Source organism: Neovison vison, chromosome 7 (genome assembly GCF_020171115.1).
Source record: "Neovison vison isolate M4711 chromosome 7, ASM_NN_V1, whole genome shotgun sequence".
Taxonomy (NCBI): Eukaryota; Metazoa; Chordata; class Mammalia; order Carnivora; family Mustelidae; genus Neogale; species Neogale vison.
This window is the reverse complement of record NC_058097.1, coordinates 39,821,980-39,845,074: the sequence shown is the minus strand read 5'-3', so window position 1 is coordinate 39,845,074 and position 23,095 is coordinate 39,821,980.

Genomic DNA, 23,095 nt, shown 5'->3' with positions numbered 1-23,095 from the left:
TCTAATTTGCAAGAATTTTCTCCCATTCTGTTGGTTGCCCTTTCATTTTCTTGTGTCCTTTGATTAACTGAAGTTTTAAATTCTGACACTGTCCAATATGTCTGTTTTATCTCAATATCCATTAATTCATTTTTAAATCTAATGTCAGGAAACTTTGTTTTCTTCCAAGGTTTTTTTTTATGGTTTTAGGTCTTATGTTTAATTATTTGATCCATTTGAGTTAATTTTTGTATGTGGTGTGAGGTAAGGGTCCAGCTTCCTTCTTTTGCTTTTGGATATCCAGTTTCTCCTGTAGCATCTGTTGGAGATACTGTCCTTTCTGCTTGAGTGGTCTTGGCATCCCCATTGAAAATCATCTGGGGGGGGCGCGCCTGGGTAGCTCAGTGGGTTAAGCCTCTGCCTTCGGCTTGGGTCTTGATCCTGGGGTCCTGGGATGGAGTCCCACATTGGGTTCTGTGCTCAGGGAGGAACCTGCTTTCCCACCTCCACCCCCCGCCTGCCTTTCTGCCTACTTGTGACCTCTGTCTGTCAAATAAATAAATTAATGTTTAAAAAAAAAAAAAAAGAAAAGAAAATCATTTGGCTCTCTATGTGAGAGGTTATTCCTGGTCTCTCTATTCCATTGCTATGTATGTCCATTGGTCTGTAGGGTACCACCATTATGTCTTTATCACACTCTTGTTTACTATAGATTTTGTAGTAAGTTTTGAAATCTGGAAGTGTGAGGCCTCCAACTTTATTCTTTTTTAAGGTTGTTTTGGCCTAAATTTCACTTTCTCAAATAGGCCTGTTCTCCAGGGCCTGAGCTGGGGGGAGGTGCTGGAGGTGCCCAGGGAATGCAGCATACAGAGGGACTCACTCCGGTGCTGTCTCTGTGCTTGCACAACCCTGAGAGGGACCGTCTCCTCACGTGCTGCACGGAAGGTGAGGCGAGGTGATGCTTTCCTCACGCTAGTCCCTGCCCTGTTCTGCTGTCACCCTTTTTAGCCTGGTAGCCTACTCTCTTCCACCCAACAAGCCCCCTCAACTTCCTTTCCTCTGTGTTTTCCAAAGCACTCAGCATCTGTTAGCCTACTATCACATGCAGTTAGTTATTATGTGATTGCCGTTGTCTGACTCCCTTCCCTGGAAAATCAGCATCCCTATGGCAGAGATCTTTCCTGGTTTGGTTCTCCACATCTGCTGTGCCCAGAGCAGGGCCTGGCACATGGCAGGCACCAATAAATATTTACTGAATGAATGAATGCAAGAATAGATAATACTGCCTTCTTTAGGCGCTTGTAGCCTTGCCAGGCAGGCAGGACAGAGAGTCTGTTCTCAGAAGCTTCCTCCTGCCATTGACACAGCTGATGAGTCAGGGCCTCCTCACTCCACCATCAGGCTGGGGAGGGATTGGAGGAAGGAGAGAGAGGTAAGCCTGCAGCAGCATCTGGCTTTACGACTTCATGCTGCTTAAGCATTATGATTCTCTGATGGATAGTCTGGTCCTCTCTGCCTCATAGGACGATGCTGAGGAAGGTTCCCCCCTCCTCTGCCCAGCCCAGAGCACAGAGCAGCTGCCCATAAGCCAGCCTTGGCCTCCCCTTGCTCAGACCACCCAGGCAGCTCCTGGGCCCATCTCCTTTCACGTGCTTCCGCAACTGTATTTCTTACTCTATAGAAAAGTAAAGCCAAGATATCGCCCTCAATTTAAGACTGCTTGACCTCAATTTCTTCATTCACCTTTCCTCCAACATTGTCTTTGATATTATTTTATGTTGGCCTGTTGAAGATCCTGCTCATGTTGACTAAGCTAAATGCAACCTTGTGTATATATGTATATAATTTCCCCCGACACTGTATTAAAAATGTTCCCACCATTGTGTATGTCAAGGAAGGGCCCGAGTTTTGGCTTCTTTTTTTTTTTTTTTTTTTAAAGATTTTATTTATTTGTCAGAGGAGAGAGAGCGAGCACAGGCAGAAGAATGGCAGGCAGAGGCAGAGGGAGAAGCAGGCTCCCCACCAAGCAAGGAGCCTGATGTGGGACTCGATCCCAGGACGCTGGGATCATGACTTGAGCCGAAGGCAGCTGCTTAACCAACTGAGCCACCCAGGTGTCCCGAGTTTTGGCTTCTTTAACTAATTTTCTTTTGCCGCCCCCCCACCCACCCACCAGGCAATGTCCTCCTTTTGAAGTGCATGAAGACAATTTTATACAAAGTTTATAATTGATTTGACAATCATTAAGATAATACTCACTCTGTTCCAGGCACTGTCCTAAGCCCTTCCCATGGAATAACTCACTTAATCTTCAGACCATCCATGAACTACATCTCTAGTTTTCAGATGAGGAAAACGAGGCATAGAGAGGTAACTTGCCCCAGGTCGCCCAGCTAGGAAGCAGAAACCTAACTGTCGATCTCCGTTCTGGAAACAAAACCATGTTTCTAACTGAGGGTCTAGTTCTTCTCATTTGCTTTGGTTTTGGGGCTGCAGTCATCTTAAGTGGACTGACATTGTGACATTAACTGGTTTCTGTTCTGTTTTGATCATTTTCTCATGCCTCTGGGAGGACCTACCTGGGCTCAGGGGAGTGAGAGGGTTCCAGAGGGTCCTGGCAGTCCCGTGCATCCTTAGTCTGGCAGCCAGGGGCCCTTTGAGGAAAGTGTGGTGGTGGAATCAAGAGGTCTGGTGGTATCCAGTGTTGAAATGTTCCTTTTCCTTTTTGAAAGTTCACACAGAGGGCAAGGTGGACTGGAAAAGAGGGGACTCCAGCTCTCCCTCGCTTCCCAAAGCCCTACAAACCTGAGTTTAATGAACTTCTCCTAAAACTGTGGATAATAGGAAGGAATATAAGATTTTCTTAGGCAAGAACAGAGAAGCTTATGGTGGGGATCCATGGGAAGGGAAGCAAGTAGCCGGGAAGAATATGCCAGCAATCCCTGAGTATCCCTAGGCCTATGTGGGAAAAGAGGAGGATCGTGATTTCCCATCTTCTCCTGAGCTGGAGCAGGGCAGGGAGAGCAAAGTACAGAAAGGCATTGGGAGGGTGAGAATGAAGCTATGTAAACTGTATAGTGCCTGTCCTAGAGGGTGACGTGATCCCGGAAGGACAACAGCTTGTCTCCTACACAGATCTGTTTCTGGTCCAGATCCCACATGTCCTAGGAAAGAAGATGGATTGAAGCAAAAATGGAAAGAACTTTTTTTTTCCCCCCAGAAAAACATCATTAAGGACAGGAAAACCTTAAAACAGCCAAATGTTCGGGCCCAACAACAAAGAAACCTGATAGGACGCTGTCAGGTCTCACACAGCAGGGCTGCTTGGGAGCCTCCTCATAGGCATTCCCCTGGTAGGGGCACATCATATCAGATAACCACACAGCTTCTATAGCTCAAGGGGCCAGGGTGATGTGTGGGCATGCAACAGAGTGGGAGCTGGCAGAGGTGGCAAAAACAGTAAGGCCAGGAAGGGGATGCCTGCAGGAGCCACAATGACAGTCAGCAAATGCTTGAGGAAGCATACACAATGTACTCTGGGTAACTTCAGAAATCATTGCGCAGACTTAATACAGTTCTGGAGTTCTACATTAGCCAGATTCAGTGACAATGGTATGTGTATTTACATTTTTAAAAATCGGGGTAACATTTGCACACAGTGAAATGCACATACAGTGAAATGCACAACTTGAAAGGACCCAAGTTTTAACAACAAAATACACCTAGAACCAACACCACAATCAAAAAATGGAAAATTTCCATTGTCCCAGAAATCTCCCCATGCTCCATTCCAGTGAATGCCTACCACCCATAGCCAACTCCTGCTCTGATTTCCATCACTATAGATAGTCTGTTCTGCCTTGAACTTTAATAATATTAGATTACATAGAGTATACCCTTCCCTGTCTGGCATCTTTCATTCAACATGTATTTGAGAGGCATTCACATTATTGCATGGATCAGCTGAGTTATATTACATTGTATGAATACATAACAATGTGTTGATCCCTTCTTCTGTTGGTAGACATTTGGGATTTTACTTATTTTTTGCCCATTATGAATAAAGCTCTTCTAAACATCTGTGGACAGTTTCTATGTGGATATCCATTTTCATTTCTCTTGGGCAAACATCTAAAGGTAGAATTTTGGGGTCATATGATAAATGTATATTTAAATTTCTAATAAACTGATACTTTTCAGATGTGCTTCTACCATTTTAGCCCTCACTAGCAATGTGTAGGAGTTCCAGTTATTTTGCATCCTTGTCCACATGTGGTGGTGTCACTCTTTTTCATTTTAGCCATTCTAGTTGTTGTAAAGTCCTGTTTCTTTCTTTTCTTTTTTTTATCCAAAGGTGTGTTTCATTGGGATTTTAATTTGTAGTTCCTAGAAGATTAATGATGTTGAGCGCTTTTCCTGCTGCTTGTTGGCCATTCGTATATTTGTGAAAAGTTTGTTCAAGTCTCTTGTTCATTACAAAAATGGAATTGCTTAACTTTTTATTATTTATCTGTGTAAGTTCTTTATGGATTTTGAATACAGGGACTTTGCCAGATACATGAATTGTGAATATTTTCTTCCCGTGTGTAGCTTGCTTTTTTATCTTCTTTTCAGTGACTTTTGATGAGTGGAAAATGTGAATCTTGACGATTTATCAGTTTTCTTTTAAAGTGACTGCTTTTTGTATCTTTTCTAAGAGACTTTTACCTGCCAGGGATCACTAAGATATTTTCTTGTATGTGTGTGTGTGTGTGTGCGCGCGCGTGTGCATGCGGCACGTGTTTTAAAGATTATTTGAGAGAAAGAGAGAGAAGCAGAAGGAGGGGGAAGAGGAAAAGAGTCTCAAGCAGACTACCTGCTGAGCACAGAGCCGGATGTGGGGTCTGATGCCACGACTCTGAGATCATGACCTGCGCTGAAATCAAGAGTCAGACGCTTAACAAACAGAGCCACCCAGGCGACCCTTGCCTGCATTTTTGTCTAGAAGCTTTATGGTATTGACTTCTCTAGTTAGTCTATGATCTATATTAATATTTTGTGTGTAGCCTGATGTAGGAGTTGAGGTTCATTTCCCTCCCTATGTTTATTCAGCTCTTCCATTGCCATTTGCTGAAAAAGCTTTTATTCCCTCCATGGAAAGGTACCTTTGTACCTTTGTTGAAATTCAGGATGTGTGGGTCTATTTCTGGATTCTCCATTTTGTTTCACTGATGTATTTACCTATTCTAATCCTAATGCCATATTGTCTTGATGAGTCTAATTTAGTAATTAATTAGGTAACATCTTTTTACCAAATTATTTCATTCTGGCTTTATCTTTTTATAAGTTCTTTTCATTCCCAAAAAATTTTAGAACTCACTTATCATTTCCTAGAAAATAGATTGAAATTTCCTTGAATCTGTAGATCATTATTGACTCTTTTATATCAAGGTTTCTAGTATCAGAAGACTAATTAGGGTATCAATCAATGTTGTGTCTTCCAAGCCATGAGCATGATATTCCTTTCCATTTACTTAGGTCTTCTTCCATTTCTCTTACTGATATTTTGAGAGAATGGTCTTGCATGTCCTTTGTTAATGTGTATTTTGTGTTTTTGATGCTATTGTAAATGGCATTGTTTTAAAATTTTATTTTCAGTTTTTTTTTTTTTTTGCTGCTGTCATTGTATGAGAGTACCATTCACTTTTGAATATTGACTTAGCTTGCAACTGTGCTAAATTTATTTTTGGTTAGCAATTGGTAATTGCAATGGTCCAGTTTCATTCTTCTCATGTGGCTGTCCAATTTTCACAACACCATTTGTTGAAGAGACCATCTTCTTTAGGAAAGGAAAAGTGAATTGGGGGAAATCGGAGGGGGAGACAAACCATGAGAGACTGTTGACACTGAGAAACAAACAGAGAGTTTTGGAGGGGTCGAGGGTGTGAGGTTGGGTGAGCCAGGTGGTAGGTATTAAGGAGGGTACGTATTACATGGATGTGGTGCATAAACAATGAATCTTGGAACACTGAAAAAAAAAAAAGAGACCTTTTTTTTTTTTCCATTGAATATTCTTTCCTGCTTTGTTGAAGATTAGTTGACCATAGAGTTGAGAGTCCATTTCTGGCCTCTTTATTCTGTTCCATTGATCTATTTGTTTGTTTGTTTGTTTGCCAATACTGTACTGTCTTGATGATTATAGTTTTGTAATATAGTTTGAAGTCAGGAATTGTGATGCCATCAGCCTTGATTTTCTTTTTCAACATTCCTTTGGCTCTTTGGGATCTTTTTTGGTTCCATACAAATTTTAGAAGTATTTACTCCAACTCTGTGAATAATGTTGATGGTGTTTTGATAGGGATTATGTAGAATTTATAGATTTCCCTATAGGCATAGGCATTTTAACAATATTTTTTCTTCCAATACATGATTTCTTTGTGTCTTCCCCAATTTCTTTCATGAGTGTTCTGTAATTTTCTGAGTACAGATCCTTTACTTCTTTGTTTAGGTTTATTCCTGGGTATCTTATGGTTTTTTTGGTGCAATTGTAAATGGGATTGATCCCATTTACAGATTAATTTCTCTTTCATCTGTCTCATTGTTATTGTATAGAGATGCAACTGATTTCTATACATTGATTTTATATACTGCCACTTTTCTGAATTCCTGTATGAGTTTTAGCAATTTGGGGGTAGAGCCTTTTGGGTTTTCCACATAGAGTATCATGCCATTTGATACTCTATGCAGATGTTCTTCTTTTTAATACGAAGAATTCTACCTCTTTGTATTTTAAGTTGATAATGCTAGGCATTCCAGTGTGCATTTTAAACTCATCACAAGCTATTTGAATTAATATTGTAAGAACTTCACATGAAAAGTAAGAACATTACAACAGTAAAGTCCTTTTACACTACCATCCTTTGAGCTATTGGTGTCCTCTTTTTAATAATACTTAATAAGCCCTACAACATTGTGTTACTATTTTTTGCCTAAGTGATTGTCTTACAAATAAACTAAGGGAGGAAACAGAAGGTTTTCATTTTTACCCACATATTTACCATTCTGATGTTGTTCATTCTTTCTTGTAGATCTGAATTCCAGTCTGGTGAGAGATCAACTGTCAGTCATATCATTGCTCCTCTGTATGTTGTGAGCCTTTATTGAGTGGCTGCTTTTAATATTGTTTCTTTATTTTTAGTTGTCAGCAGTTTGACTGTGACATGATCTTGGTGTGGTTCTCCTTGTATTTATGTCCTTTGGGCTTCACTAAGCTTCTCAGCTCTGTAAATTCATGTATTGCACAAAATTTCTAAAGCATTTGCTTGTTATTCCTTCACATAATTTTCTATTTTTTCTCTTTCATTTCCATCCTGAGACTCTAATCACATATATGTTAGACCAATGGACATTTTTCTCACAAGTCCCTGAGGTCCTGTTCATTTTTTCTCTACTATTTTTTCGTTTTTCAGATTGAATAATTTCTATTGATCTGTCTTCAAATTCATTAACTTTGGTGTTCAGCCTCCAATTTTCTGCTAAAGATATATATATGTATACAGAGCTTTCATATCAGGCATTGTATTTTTAAGTTCCAGAATTTCCATTTGGTTCTTTTTTGCATATACACGTGTGTGTGTGTGTGTGTGTGTGTGTGTGTATAAAGTTTTTGGATGTCTTTGCTGTCATTCACGGTTACTTTTCCTTATAAGTCCTTCATCACATACGTATTTATAAAGCTGCCTGAAAGAGCTTTTCCTGGGCTCCTGGGTGGCTCAGTGGGTTAAAGCCTCTGCCTTTGGCTTAGGTGGTGATCCCGGGGTCCTGGGATCGAGCCCCACATCAGGCTCTCTGCTCAGCAGGGAGCCTGCTTCCCCCCCTCTCTCTGCCTGCCTCTCTGCCTACTTGTGATCTCTGTCTGTCAAATAAATAAATAAAATATTAAAAAAAAAGAAAGAACTTTTCCTGATAATTTCAACATGTGGGTTATGTTAGCATCAGTTTTTATTGAATTATTATTATTGTTAATCATATTTTGATGCTTCTTTTCATGTCTAGTAATTTTTGAGTGGCTAATGGACATTGTCAGTGAATGCTCTATGGGGATTCCGGATTATGTTATTTTTCTTTAAAGAGTGTAACTTTTGTTCTGTCAGGCAGTAACATTACTAGTGGATACTTTCTGTCCTGTTGGGGGTGGTTTAATTTGTTGCTAGGACCTATTTTAATTTCGAACTTGTCTTTACTTTGGACTGTCATTCTTAATTTGAAGGCATGGGCTTCTAAGATCTGAAGTGGAGACCCTGAGCTGTCACTGAAGCTTCTCTACTTTAGCTTGGCTGAAACTTCGAGGTCTTCCAGCAGTTCACAACCTCTGGTATCACCATTCCATTCTCTGCTCCATAGCAGGAGACATCTACTAGGCTTCCTGGAATCTCACCCTGTGATCCACCTCCCAGTCCTCAGCCAGGGAACCATGGTGAACCCCTAACTGGATGCACAAGGCCTCTCTTTATGAAGTTCTCTTTTGTTATTCTGCTCCACAAAATTCAACCACTTCCTAGAACCACAGCCTAGAACTCCAGTTTCTTCCTCTTTAGCTTAGTACAACTACTGGATTTGAATAGAAATTATGGGATCCACTTCATTATGCCTTCTCTGAAAATTACAGTCCTGCACTCTGTTGTTCTGTGTCTGAAAACAGTTGCCTTATACTGTCATCCAGTTTTATAGTTGTTTTTGGTAGGAGGGCAAGTCTCATAGCAGTTATTTTGTCATGGCTAGAAGAAGAAGTTCTTCAATTTTTTAAAAAAGAGAGTATGTTATTTAAAATATAAATGCTTCTGGTTTTTGTCTCTGTCAGTGCTTTAAATTTTAGCAGGGCCTGTTTAATGTTTGGATGAGTTAGATGTGATTTGATACTTTCTTTGATATTTGAAAGGCTTTAATAAAGAACCAATAATAGTTTAATAATAGAAACAACTATTTATTTATAATTGGAGATACAGATTAACATTTATAGTAAGCCTCTGAAGGATGAACCCTGGGCTGGCTGGACCTCAGCCCCAGGCTAACTACTCACAGGGTGTTACCTTGGTTTTCTGGCCTCAGCTTCACTATATGTAAAATGAATTAAATGACTATGCCCTCAGGTCCCTTCTAGCCTGGGTAGGTTGGGTCCATGAATGATTGAAACAGGCAGAAAACAAAAAAGGGGTTTCTTGAGGCATGAAACCCAAATTTTATCAATTGGCAATTTTGCATAAACTAGGCTTTATTATGAAAGATGAGAGTATCAGTGAAAAAGATTCATGGCACAGGAGTGTACCATATTTCCTAGATCTGTAGTAATGAGGCTCATTTCTTGAGCACCTACTGTGCTCCAGGTATCGAGATTCTCTTTTTCTCTCAATCTTGCTGTCACTCTCACTCTTTTGGGATACATTATGCCCTTTTCCCCTTACAACAACTATCAGAGAAGTCTTACTACTCTTATTTTGCAGATGAAAACACAAGATCAAGGAGATGTAGTGACTTCTTAAAGGTCATGTAGTAAGTGCTGTGGACAGGATTTTAACTCAGGCTTTTCTCACTTGCTGTTTACTGTATTCCCAATATACTGGGATATTTCTGTCTCAACACCAGGTGACTAATATTGGCCAAACGGACCCACGGTTTCATCCTAATCCCTAATGTAGGTATATAGTTGAATAGCTTGCAAAGCACTTTTGGGTACAAAATCCAATTCGATTCTTACAACAATTATAATTATGGTCCTTTCACAGACCAGGAATCTGAGGCTACATGAAATTCTCCAAAGAAGCACTCACAGCTTAGTAAGGGGTGAAGTCAGGATTTAAACTGAGCTCCGGCCGCCTTGCAGAGTCTACACGTGGTTGGCTTTAGTTGGGTCATATTTAGGAAAAGAGCTGAACTGCTCAAGGTGATAACAGCTAGTGGTTGAAGGTGTTCAGGACAGTATTCCTGCTGCTGGGAGCATAAATTGGTACATCCCCTTTGGAAATCTGTTTGCCTTTATTTACTAAAGATGAACACATAACCCAATAGTGTTTCATGTCTGCATGTGTATAAGAATATTCACAATGGTAACTGGAAATGACGATCACTAACAGATTGGTTACATGTCTTAGTTCATTTAGGCTGCTATAACAAATTACACTAGATTGTGTGGCTTATAAACAACAGAAATATATTTCTCACAGCTCTGGAGGCTGGAAGTCTGAGGTCAGGGTGATAGCATGGGCCCGCTGGGGCCCTCTTTTGGGTTGCAGACTGCCAACTTCTTGTGTCCTTATGTGGTGAAAGAGGACGAGAGAGTGCTCTACGATCTTTATATAAGGTCACTAATATCATTCATGAGGCTTCATCCTCATGATGTAATTATCTTCCAGAGGTCCCACCTCCTGATACTGTCTCACTGGGGTTTACGATTTCAACATGTGAATTTTGAGTGTCCGTGAACGTCAATCCACTGCATAGAGATTGCAGGATATAATGGATAATTATTAAATTAAATTAAATCAAAGCAGCAATGAAAACACATGAACTACTACTACATGGAAGGACTGGGTAAATCTCTTGAAAGAACGAGACCCACACAAAAGAATATATACCGTATGACTCCATTTTTACGAAGTTCAAAAAATAGGCAAAGTTCATCTATTAGAAGTCAGACAGTAGTTAACTTGGAGTGGAAAAGTTAGGGTAATGATTGGTATAGGAGGTCCAAAAAGGGACTCTGGAACCTTGGCAACCTTAATTGTAGTTACTTGGATGGGTTTACTTTGGGGTAATGAATTGAGATGTACACTTACGACTTGTGCATTTGTTCATTGATGTATGTTGTGTTTCAACAAATAAAGTTTAATGAGCACAAAAAAGAAGATACTGAAGTCGAAACTATGTGGTTTCTTAAAAAAAAATCTTGGTGTAGCTGTCTTTCTGGGTTTATCTATTTTCTAGAAAGCAGTTACTTAATCTGACTTGTAATCTTAATTAAAAATTTAGAAAATACATAAAGTACAAGTGGCTTGGTTCTACAGTTCACCTTATTGCTCTGGTTCTTGACGAGGGAGCTTTTAATCATCTGGTGTAAGCTTTATAACTCGAGAGTGGCTATTAAAATTTTGACCACCAGTGATGATTGAGAAGTTCACCTCTAGGAATCATTTCTGTGAATCCATCATATTCAGGAGATGACAGGAGCCATATGCAATCTGGATGCTGACAACTATAGGGTATTCCACACAAGTTGACAACTATATGGTATTCCACAAAGTTAGTGGCTATATCCTCTAGCCAAACTGTGAGTAAACTCTGGGCATGCTATAGATTGGAGATTTTAGGTCCAACCAAACATGGGGTCTTGTGATGCTCTGAAGTAGGCATTTGCTGCATTTTTACTCTCAACATCCACTCTTTTGATTTTAATGGGTGGGGCTTGCACGTCACCTCAGTCTGCACGCTGTGGCAAAACTTTGGCTCAGAGAGATGCATGAGGCCCAGTCTCGGCCAATCAGTGAGCTCCATCCCTCTGGCTTCAGTGATTGGTTCAGGCAGGTTCATCTGACCTAAGTCAGATGAAGCATGGGCCAATCAGTTTCAGTTCTGAGGTTTGGTTTGGACTCCTCTTCCTCTGACCTAAGTGCTTATAGACATTAACTTCAGGCTACCAGAGTACCAGGGTACCCCCAGTGAGCTGTGGAAGACAGCTAGGAAGCAAAGGCTGCCCTTAGGAGTGGGAGGTCTCGGATTCATTTCTGCCCTAAACCAGCTCACCTTTTGGATCCTTCATTTACGTGAGCCATTATACTCTATTTCGCCTTGAGCCTTTTTGGCTTGGATTATCTGTCACTGGCAACTAAAAGTGTCCTAATTGCTCTGCTCACCTATTCTCTGCCTTGCTTTTATCTCTGGATCTTTTTTTTCATATGAATGATGGAGATAGTTCTGTTCTGTTCCTTTCTTCCTCCCTCCCTCTCTCCTTCCTTTCTTCCCTCCCTCCTCTTTTTTCCTCCCTCCCTCCCTTCCTTCCTTTTCTGATGGAGGTAATTCTAATGATACCCTCTCATGGCTCTTGAGAAAAATCCTAAGCACAAGTGCTTGGAAAATTTCTTTGCTTGACAACGATGATGACAATGATAACAATACTGGCAAAACCCCAGGCTTTCTCCAAACTTCTCAGCAGTTGCGTGGCAAGTTCACACCATCTTCTGTTGGCAAGATGTGGCAAATATTGCAGCTCTGCGGTAAGAGCGAGAAACCCATGTCCTGAGCAGTTGGGTGGCTCTTCTTCTTAGCTGCTCTTGCTCTATTGAAACCTCCCAAACTTTGGTCTCTCTGTGTGTGTATGTGCGTGGCATGTGTGTGTTCATGTGTGCATGTGTGCACGTGTGTGTGTGTGTGTGTAGGAGGGTTTGGACTCTCTTCCTCTTTTGTTATGAGGGAGAACAGGGAGCAGATTGGAACAGGTTGTAACACTTCCGCACGCCAGTGTCCCGGTGCTTATTTCATAGTACCGTCTGCCAATTGGCGTCTGGATCCCATGCCTCTTCGATTTATGTATTTACTGTAATGCAGCCAAATTTCAGAGAGAGGAGAGGATATTCTAATTTAATAGTGAGAGCAAGGTGTAATTTCTTATGAAGGGAGGAAAATACACCGCCTTCTTATGTGATGTCAGAAAATAAGACTGTGTTCAAGGCTTTTCCCTATCCATTTAAAAATTAAGACATAGGAGGTCATGTAAGAGCAGATCATTTTACTTGTGCATATGTGATTTTAAATTAGGTACACATTGTATTAGGAAAGAAAGATAAGCAGCATAAAAAAACACAGCCCAATCTTACAAACAACCAAGCAAACAAATCCCCTAAATCGTATCACCAACTACTCTTTTCCTTTTTAGGTTGGTTAAAAATATTACCTAAAGGCCAAGAGTCTGCATGCCAGAGTTTGAGACCATTGCAAAATGTGGGCCAAGGTGGTGAGCACCTGTGATGGAAAAGCTGGGAGGCTCGGGATGGGTCTGCCGAAGGAACTGGAAGGTGAAGAATAAAGATGTCTATAGTGTAAACCACTCCCTGAATTCCCCCGGCACTGGGGAATGCACTGGGGTGCACTGACTTGCTCTAAGAACTTCCCTTCCCAACCCACCCCCTCCCCCATATGGTCCCCATTGCCTTTGTAAGAATGTTTTCCACCTCAGATTCTACCCTCGATACCTCCCTTCCAGGCTTCCCTTGACATATGGTAAATGTATTCGATCAGGCCAACCGATGCTGCTTAGCAAAACGTCAGTATGTGATGGGTGTACAGGCATCAGGGACACAAGCAGGGCCCGGGTTAGCGGGGACATTGCTCCACCTCCTCCAGCGCCTGGCACTCAGCAGGGGGCTCAGTCACTGCGTGCTGCAGCCCCAGAATTCCATTTGTCTGGTTTTGAAATAGGACATTCTGTGTGTCTCCGTCCTGCCCCATCTCCGTGACTCCTACTTCTCTTGGCACCTGCTCCCTTTGCACACTGGAGTTCTCGAACCCTCCCAGGCACTTCTGGGCAACCGGGTCTTGTCCTGCGTGTGCTGGGACTTCGAAAGGTTGGTCAGAGAATCCAGTTCTAGCCCTGACTGATTGGAGAGGATCTCAAACTCACACCCTGCCTCAGTTTCCCCCTCTTTCAAAATGGGTACGGTGATATTTCTCTTTTTACCTCTTGCAGACATTATGAAGTTAAAATGAAATCATAGGTGTGAATGTAATCAGGGAAAGGGCTCTACGCAAATCCATCACCGTGATTAGCATTATTGTTATTACTTTTATTCAGGCTCAGAATGATCACAGACTTCTGTGAAAGACATGATCTGGGGACAGAAAAAGAAATAAAAGCTGCAACTACCTGCAACCTTGGAGTAGAAAAATCCCCTTATTCGGTTTCCTCTTTCAGAATAGGACTTGATGTGATCGGGTCATTGCATGTAAAATGCTTTAAGAATGTGATCTGCACTTCATCATTTTAAAATTCAAACATTCCTGAGCCTTTTTTCCCCTCACCCCGTTCATATTTATCTTCCCGGTCTTGCCTTCATTGGGCACCACATTTGTATTGATAAATTGTAGGTGGTGGGAGATGTATTGATGGGATTGAGACAGTTCCGAATGTAGAGAGCTGGGGCTTTGCATATCATTACACCTAGCTAGCTTTTTGCCTCCTGAAAGCTGTCGATTTGTGCATTATTGCTATTCAGGCTGATAAATGACAGTAATTGTTCTTAAGTTGAAGAGCCGGTTTAATATGCTGTCTGGCCTGGGAATTTCCTGAGCACCAGGGTTAAACTAGTGCTCCACTCGAGCTAGCAAAATGGCCCTTTTTTCATCTCAGACTATAGAGTTAATTGAATTACTCGCTATTCATGCAGTTTGTAGCCTTGATTCTAAAGATACCATGAACAGTAGGGGGAGGGACAGGCTTTCTAGGGGGCTCAGGGTAACCGTGGGCCCTGCGTCAAGGACACGACCTCCTTCTCCGCATGGAGGGCAGTTTGGGTTTGACGGCGCAATTTACTTCTCTGTCCATTTGCTTGCTGCTGGTTCTTTGGGGGTAACATGCAGACCTGTTCAGGTCCTACAATCCTGGAGGGCAGCAGGATTCCCAGCACCGTGAAGATGATTTCTCTGAGGCGATATCTGCATACTTCTAAAAAGCTTAGCTATCAGGGCCCTTGAATTGCTTGCATTTACTTTCTTAACTCCTGGCTTGGGAACTTGTGCTATGATCTAGGTGAAGTTGAAAGTTTCCAGGTACCTGTGGGACAGCCCAGGCTGTCAGGTGATTCTCACTCAACCGTTCCATCCAAAGGGCTCACTCAAGCCATTAGACCAAATGTAGGGAAGGACTTAACTGCAAGAAGCTGGGGAGGAGGATCTGCCCATCAAGGAATGTGTCATCTGAACTTGGTGAGTGGGCAGAGGTTTCCAGAAACATAGCCCCTGGCCAGTTGAACCAACAACCAGGTCTTCATGATGTTTATGGACTGGTTGTCTGGGCCTCCCTTGCAAAGAATGAACATGAAGGCCAATGCAAACCCAATGAGAGACTGAGCCCAGTGTCCTTTACCCCAGCAGTTGGGATGACTCTTCAAAGTACAAGTGGGATTCAAAATTCCAGTCTTGTTTCCATTTGGGGACCTATGTCCAATTTCCCCACTTGCATAGTTGTGTTTTGGCAAGGGAAAACCAGATCATTTCTCTTACACGTTTTTATGCTTTTGTAACAATTTTGGGTTTCATTAGTGGGTAACTCTCTCTCTTTTTCTCTCTCATTCTTTCTGGATGGAAGACAATGTTTGGTACCAAATGGTGTTCAACGTCTTAATTGGAATCATCTACCCCCTTTAGGCCCAATTTAAAAGAAGTTTGGAATGCTCTTTTTAAGTGCCCTTGCTCTGATCTTGGCTCTCATGTGTGCCCCACTGAGGGAAGACTGAGGGATGGGACCCCACGCCGGAACAGCTGGTGGAGGGAGAGCCTCCCGTTTAGGGGCATTAATCATTTCTCAACACAGAAACCATAAAAATCCATCTTTTGCTCCCCGACAAGGTATGAGATAATGAAAGAAGATTGCTTAAAATGTAAATCATTTGGATCTGTTAGTAACACTGTTTAGAATTAAATTCATGTGTAATAGTACTTCCGATCAGAAACGAACGGTTTCCCAGACAAAGCCATCATACGTTCCATAATCTCCTACGGATGCTTCCAACGTTAATGGAGCTGGTGCAGCTCACATGATAATGCTCTAGGCAGGAAAGGATCATTTTTCCCAGGCCTGTAACTAGCAAACATGACTGCAAATCATTCACTCCTGTCCAGCATCCCAAAGGGTGCATTACGCACCTATATGGGGCTTGAGAGAGGTGGTACCAGCTGTGCTATGTCCCCTGCCCATGACTCTTCCATACTAGGGAGAGGATGACTCCTTGAGGTCTAAGGGTGACCTGCTGAGTTGTCAAGGTGATGGTCCCTCCTCCCTCTCTGGGCCTCCTGCTGCTCCCTTCTGTGCTGTCCCATGTCTGGGGAGGGCTGGCTCAGAGCTCAAAGGGGTAGGTAGCAGGCGCTAGTCTAATCCTTGGGGCTCATCTGTGAAACCCAGTGAACTCTGGAGCTTGAAACATGTACTGCTCATGGCATGTAAATACTCGTGGGTACTGCAGGGACATGGCAATAAAAGACACTGAATCAAATGTCAGTCTTCCTTCAATTCACTTTTAAGCCTTCTGATTATATCTAAAAGAGAGGGCTGTTTGGTGCAAATATATCTTTAACACTTGCCTCTCTTACATCTGGTAACCTCCTTTTATTAAAAAGAGGACAGCTGTCCTTGGACTCAGGACCTTCTTTAGGGGACAGTATCCAGCTGGAACTAAAAAAATTTGCCACTTTAAAAAAATGATGTTTATTTTATAGTTACATTTTGTTTGTGGCAAATGCTACTGATTTCCCTTTATGGTAGTGAAACAGAGTCCCTCAATACATTTTTTTAAAAGAGTGAAATTAAGGCAAATATTAGGTAAACAAGAAGATGAGTGGTTTCAGTTTGTGGGGAAAATCCTGAAGGTGCTGTGACTAGGGCTAGAGTCGGGTGACCTCCCTATCACTGGGGGGCCCTGGAAACAAGAGGACAGTGTGCCCCCCCCCCCGCCAACACTCCCTCACTGTTCCAGAAATCATAGTAACTCAGCACAGATTCCAAAGTACTTTAAAAATACCACTGTCTTCTTTTCTGTTTGAAAAGGAATAGATGTTCTTTGCAGAAAATTTGGAATATATAGAAAATACACACAAATATAGAGGACATAAAAAAAGGCAAAAGAAGGAAAGGAACAATCCCCTAATCTCACCAGAGAGATAGCCCTTGCTAATGCCTTGGTTTCTTTTCCATTAGTCTCTTAATATGCAAACAAACATACATTTTTTTCCTCCTTTAAACAGAACTGTGGTTACAATGCACATACAGTCTTGCAATCTGTTTTCTCTTTTTTCCGCTTAATGGTATTGTGAATGTTTTCCCATATCACAATTTTCTGTGGTGCTCAGAGTTTCATCACTGGGTTCAGATTAATCTGATACTATTAATTGAAGCTCTTTCTAGACTTTGGGGACACTCTGAGCCTGAACAAAGACCCCAGCCTGCAGGAATTGACATTCTAGGTGCATTTGGAGATGGAATGCAGTCGCTCAACCAGTCCTTTGTGGTTGGAGACATAGAAGCGCCCCATTTTTTTTGTTTTTGTACGTAAATAAGGCTGCAATCAATATTCCGGATCCTGACATCTTTTTTGCACATTTCTGTTTCCTTTGGAGAAATCCCTAGGAGTAGCATCTCTGGACATAAAAATATGGGCCTTTCAAAGTGTTGACATGTTCACTTTCCTTTTCATGTGATTATTTGCCATTTGTATATCCTTGTCAGTCAAGCGTCTTTTAATGTGTTTTGCCCGTCTTATAATTGGACTGTTTGTGTTCTGATAACTGTTGAATTTGAGGGTCCTTTATATATTCTGAATACTAGTTCTTTGTTGGACGTGTGGCTTGCAACTATTTTCTCCAGATGTGGACCTTGTCTTTTTATCCCTCTTCAAGTGGTTTTGCAGGGCCCCAAATTTAATTTTGATAAGGTCCAGTCTGTCAGTTTCTTGTACTTTTCTTTTAAGTCTAACCGTACGCATGACTTAATAATAAGCATAAGAAGAATAAGAATATGTATTTCTCGGGGACCTGCTAGCCCCAAGTACTTGTTTAGGGTGGAAGATACCATGCTGAGAAAAACGTACGGTTCTTGCCCATACAGAGTTAGGTAGTAAAAATGTAATTTTTGATATGTAGTAATACATATAATTTAATATATAGTATATTATTTATAGTATCAGTACAGTATGGTAATTTAATATATAGTATATTATTTGTAGTATCAGTACAGTATGGTATTATATACAATATATTTTTATAGTATATTATTTAATATATAGTAATTATATAATTGTGCTGGGTGAAAAAAGCCTTCAAGGGAAAGAGGAGGTATTCCAAGAAGGTGAAGTAGATGGCAAAGACCCCTTCCCTGAAGAAGGATGGTATGTGTGGAATGAAGAGAATGAGAAGCTATTGGCCAGTTAGAGAGAAAGGAGCAGACCCAGGGCTCAGTCTTGGAGTAGCAGAGCTTGACGTGTTTCAGCGCTGAAAGGCCAGGGGAGGAGAGCCCGGCAGACATGGCCATTGGGAGGCAGACCAGGCAGGTGTGCGCCGTAGACCTTGGAGGGGGTTGGGACTTTGTCTTGACACCAGTGGGAGCCAGTGTAAGGTTGCTTGGGTTGAAGGTCCTTGCAAGCCATTTACTGAACTTTTGGGAAGAGCAATATCGTATTCCTTGTTTTTGCAGAAATCTCAAGTCTGCATTCATATGAATAAGCAGACACTGAGATTAGTTGTTGACTTTATTTACAGATCCTGAGGTCTAGAATCTACCGCAGTAAAAAAAAAAATCATTTTAGAAACTTCCACTTTATGTCTAGGATATGCAAAATGGCCTATAAATTATGAGGGAGATACAGTGGCCCAAAGGAAAATGAAAACAGCTCTGGCCCCCTCTGATAAGTTGGATAACATTAAGGATTGCCAGGGGCCTGAGGTCTGTTGGGCATAGGAACTGGGGGTGGACTGCCTCTGTTCCTTATGCATGAAGTGGGGGCGGGGGCCTGGCCGTGACTGACTGACTCGCTCCGATGAGGCTTGGAAGTGTACAGGGTTCCTGGGTCTTTGTGGGGTCACCTCAAATTTGCTTCTGCATGTAGGGACCATTTCTTAGCACCTCGGACTCAGCAAAATTCTGGAAATGCTCGCTCCCTGGGAAATGGATCACCTTTCTCCATCTTGTTTGCTGGGCTAGTAGGAGTCTTAGGGCTGTGTTGAGACAAAAGGACAAGATTAAAGAATATAAGGGACTCCCAAGGGGCACCCCGTTGCCTCAGTCGGTGGAGCATGCAACTTCCCGTCTTAGGGTTGTAAGTTCGAGTCCCATGTTGGGTGTGGAGATGCCTTAAAAATAAAATCTTGGGGTGCCTGGGTGGCTCAGTGGGTTAAGCCACTGCCTTCGGCTCAGGTCATGATCTCAGGGTCCTGGGATCGAGTCCCACATCGGGCTCTCTGCTCAGCAGGGAGCCTGCTTCTCTCTCTCTCTCTCTCTCTGCCAGCCTCTCTGCTTACCTGTGATCTCTGTCAAATAAATAAATAAAATATTAAAAAAAATAAAATAAAATCTTAAAAAAAATAATAAAGGGCTCTCAAGGCATTCTATGTACCTAGAATTCTCATTTGTAATGCCTGTGGGACACACATGCCCCATGTGACTACTCCTTAGTGGCACTGGCCCTTAACCTGGACCTGTTGCCTGACCGATGAGGTGAGGAACGCATCTCCGTGGCACAGAGTGTGTTTGGGACCCTGACAGTGTCCCCAAAGGTGCGTATCGGAAAATGGGGGCTAATATTTCAACAGTGGTTTCGTGCTGCCCTGGGATGTCCTCGGGGCTGTGCGAGGCCCCCACAGCATCCTCACCAGCTTCTGCGGCTCCCGCCCCCTCCCTGGGGAGAAGACGGCTGTTGGAACGTGCGTGAGCTCCTCGGAGGCCGTCCACCCACCGAGCTGGCTCTCTGTGGGGGCGGGAGGGAGTAGGCCAGTTGTAACACCAGCTGTCAGCGCACAAACTGCTTAATTCCAAAGCCACGCCACAGGCAGAATTGAAAACACCACACTTGAGTTAAAGTAAGCTCAGGAAACAAAGAGAGGAATTTCTGACACACAACAGAGGGACAGCGGGTAGGAGGGACCCGGGAGCCCTAGAAGGGGGTCTGTCTTGGCGACACCCGGGAAGCCTGTCAGACAAACCAGGTAACCCTTCGCCATTTGCCCACTGCCATCTTAGAATGACCAGTGTCCGTGGGCGCTCTGAGTCGTCTTTCCCCTTGCTGGTCTGACATGTGAAATGGGGCAAATTGTGGACCTAAGGAGGGTGCAGACCCACCTTTCTTTCAACTGTGTAAAAGATCTGAGAGGGTGGGCAAGAGAAGAATGCTTATGCCCTCCCTGCCTGCCTTCCCCTACGAGGGACAGGCTTCTCGTCCCTCTGCATCTCGAGGACTCAGCCCTGCCCGTGGTTAGGATGTTCGGTACGCAGCTCCAAGCAAAGGGGACTGGGAAGCACTTAGATAGGCCACTTTACCATTCTATATATTTTAAAAGTAGACACAGCTTCAAATGAAATGCAAAACAGCAGTTCTGGGTGGTGGCAGTCCCTTTCCCGGTCACGGTATTTAGGATGTGTCTGAAATACCTAATGGGGAGGGAGCCTTGAGTCCTTGAGTCTCCAGTGGAACTGGAGAGTTTCCTTTCATCCGCTGGGGGGGAGCGTGGGCCACAGCCCGTGGCACCATACCTTCTTGTCCATAATAAATTTCCCCCACCCTGTGCTCCTTTTGACACTTGACATTATTCCTTGCGCAGGTCCCTGTCACTTTACCAACCACGTCCATTCCATGGGCATTTGTAGGTGCCTAGCCTTCATTCCCGGGAAGAACAGAAGTAAGACACAATTCTCATTTACTTATTTTCCCTGCTTCTCCTTTCCCCTCCACTGGGTGGGCTGTGCCCATCTTGAGGGCACAGGTGATGTCTTATTCATCTATGTATCCCCTGGGCAAAATAGAGCACTTGGCCCTACGTGGGTACCTGGCGGACCCTGAGTTGGAAATGGCATCAGGAAGGCTGACCTTACTTCTCTCCTTCTTTGCTCTGTTGTCGTCTTGGACTCAACATCCACCCTTCAGCCAGCCCGTTCCGAGCGCGTTGCCAGATGCTGGGGCTAGGTGATGCGGTGAAATCAGATGTGTGTCTCTCTCCTCACCGTAGGTGGGATGTCTGGCTGTCTGGGCCACTCAGTAGGTGTGGCCTGCTAAGTCCCCCAGATATGGAAGGAGAGGTGGTGAGATGGAGACTTCGGATCCCTGCCCCTCCGAAAGGAGACGGTAGGCTTCTGGATTTCCAAACACTTGGCGGATCCAGTGTATATCCAGTTTACTAGTCAGGAAAGCCTCTAATGGGTGAGCCAAATGCTCAGATCTTTCACTGAAGAGTTTAGTTTAGCTGAGGGATTCATAGGTGGGCACAGCCATTGCTCCCAAAGAGAGCTGAGTTATAATGCCAGGGTTAAAGCAAACTTCCGACATGTCTCCTGCTCTAGTCCCTAAGCCAGAGATGGGTCTCCATGGGGTGTCTATCAGGGACCAGCGCAGACTTCTGAACCCACCCTTGATCTCCCCTTTTTTCCTGATGCTATCCCTGGGAAGCATGGCAGGTTGTAGGAATAAAGCATAGGGATGTGGAGCTGGGGAAGGTGAGCACATCATATTCTAGAGTTTATGGGACTTTAAACCTGTCCTCAGGGAGGATTCTAGAAGCACCCTGAGGCAACCCTCCAGCCTTGGCACCCCAAGACCTGTTCCTGGCCCGGACAGGGGTTTGCTCCCCGAGGTCCCTGTCTCCAGCCCTCTTGGCCACGTGGCCATGAGGCTTAGGCTCTGAGCTTCCTTCCCCTCTCCCCAAGGAGCTGCTTCCAGGAATTCTCACCTTCTCCAAACCACTAGGGGAAGCCCCTTCTTGCCTCCTCTGACTCGATTACATTGCTTCTTCTTTGAAGCTCAAAACAGAGAAGTACACTGAGGAGGAGAACTTATTTTTTCTCTCTTCACTCTGGAAGCCAGCCTTGATCCGAATGTTCCTATAGCAACATTAATTCTCCCAAGTTGCACCTGCTGTATGATAAGTGATATATATAGAAGGCCCAGTGGGGTCCAAGTACCCCATATGTGCAAGCGAATGAGTTAATGCTGCCTTGAGAATTAGCAATGTTCTGCTTCCTGATTTTCTTGCTTTCAAGCTACAGCCCGTGTTTGCTGGGCACGCTGGATGTGGGGTTTAGGGAGCAGTAGGTGTGGGTGCATTTCTGGCAGGGACCCACCTCCACGGCAGAGGGAAGGGCGTTTGCAGAATGTTTGAGTCTCGAGATGGAAATAGACTTGGGGATGCCAGTGTCCTTCCTAGTCACCACTGAATGATTCCTCGAGCTCAGCTCTGGCTGCCTTGGCCTCCACACTTCTCTGACGGCAAAATTCTGCAGCACAGGCTTTGTGAAGAGTGTGGGAAGGATCCCAGGATGACGTGCTGGCAGACGGGGGCCAGCCGGGGCCGGCGTCTGATGCTGCCTGAGTCCTGGGGGTGGGGTGGGGAGGAGATGTAGGCAATCCTGGGCCAGGGTTTGTGCCTCTTGGTGCAAAATGTAGATTGCTTGGCTCTGGGAAGGTTTGGGCCCTTTGTGGGTCTTTGGGTTATTGTGTATATTGGGTAGGATATATGCAGTGTGAGTGAGGGCGTTAATGGCCACCCGGGTGCCTCAGTCAGTTGAACATCTGACTCTTGATTTTGGCTCAGGTCATGATCTCAGGGTCATGAAATTGAGCCCTGCATTGGGGCCCCGAGCTGGGCATGGAGCGTGCTTAAGATTCTCTTTCTCTCTCTCCCTCTGCCCCCTAATCTGCCTTGTTCCCTAACCTGGAGCCCATAGTCTGTCTTTTGCACAGAGGCTAATCCTCTGCTGGTGAGATGCCAAGGGTAGGATGAGACCTTCTGAGGCAAATGGTGAGATGCTCCAGTACCCTGTGTAGCTGGTGGCCCGTCTACTCCAGAGCCCTGGGGCACATGGCTCTGTCAGCTGTCCCTCATTGCCCCTACCCCCATGGCTCTCAGGAAGCCTTGGCCATGGCTGGGGGCTTCAGGCCACGGCTGCATCTCAGGCTAGAACTTAGAATGCCGTCAACCGGCAGACAGCATCGCCCTGCTGGTTGCTGCCCAGTGGGGACTTGGGAGTTTTTCAAGTTACCTTGAAACCAGACGGTGAAGAGTCCAACTCATTTCTGGCTGTTTCTGTTTCCTGCTCTGCCCTCAGCCCCCAGATACCCTGAAGGGGTATAAAACTCAATAGACACAGAGATTTTAAAAAACCCTGTAAAAGTTCTTG